The sequence below is a fragment of the Sparus aurata genome, chromosome 5, assembly GCF_900880675.1.
Source record: "Sparus aurata chromosome 5, fSpaAur1.1, whole genome shotgun sequence".
NCBI lineage: Eukaryota > Metazoa > Chordata > Actinopteri > Spariformes > Sparidae > Sparus > Sparus aurata.
This window is the reverse complement of record NC_044191.1, coordinates 37,017,885-37,018,926: the sequence shown is the minus strand read 5'-3', so window position 1 is coordinate 37,018,926 and position 1,042 is coordinate 37,017,885.

Genomic DNA, 1,042 nt, shown 5'->3' with positions numbered 1-1,042 from the left:
CTGATGTGTTTTTATCTGTTTCATTAATCTGCTGCAGAAAATACGGAACAATAAAATGTGAACTAAATTAGAACCTGACAAAATGGCCGACAAGTTCTGAAGAACATGATTGTTTATAAACATATAGATATTTATCAAAAATATATGACATATTTCTGACAGTTCTGTAGACATGAATGTTGGTAAACATGAATAGACAAACTTTTTAATAATTATAAGAACTTTTCTTTTTATTGTGGATGATCGTAGTTAGAAATATTTCAGCTCCGTCTTCAGAGCGGTTTCTCTCTCGGTACCATCGGCGTTCTTTCAATCAATCAACCAAATTATTTATTAGTTAAGCATTAATTGACAACATAAGTCACCTCATGTCACATCTCAGACCAGACTTTTATATTCACAGAGACACAACATGTCTCCCGTAAGCAGCACCTGGCGACAGGCAGGAACCTCGAGCAGAACTGGACTCAGTGGTGGCCGTCTGCCTCCACCAGTTGGTACTTTGATTGGTTGATCTCGAGAGTCAAAGCCGGCGGCCGCCATTTTCTGCCCCATCAGCACTGTGAAGAACAGACGACTCCAATCAACCAGCAGCTCGTAAGAAAAAGGCTTTCATCACTTCAGCGACCGACAACAGAATAAAAGCCTGCAAATGTGTAGAGATCCTGGACGGTTCCTCTCAGGGAGTCGTCAGAACTGTGATCAAAAATCATCAGTAATGTGGAGAACATCACTATAATGAGCCCTGATAACCACAACACAGATGCAAAACAAAGTGTCAGAATAAAAACTTTGTAAAATAATAATTGTGTCTGTTTCAGACTGAAACAAAATAGAAAACAGGCCATCTGCATTGTTCGGGTCGGGTCGGTAACTTCCTCTCAGACTGACTCATGTTAGCATATTAGCATGTTAGCATGTGAGTCAGTAACAAAATCTTATACAGTACAAACATAGCTTTGTCAGTTTGTGTGTGTGTGTTGCTGTGGCAGCATCTCTTCATGAAGTGGGATTTATTATTTATTCATGTTCCCAGAGTGAA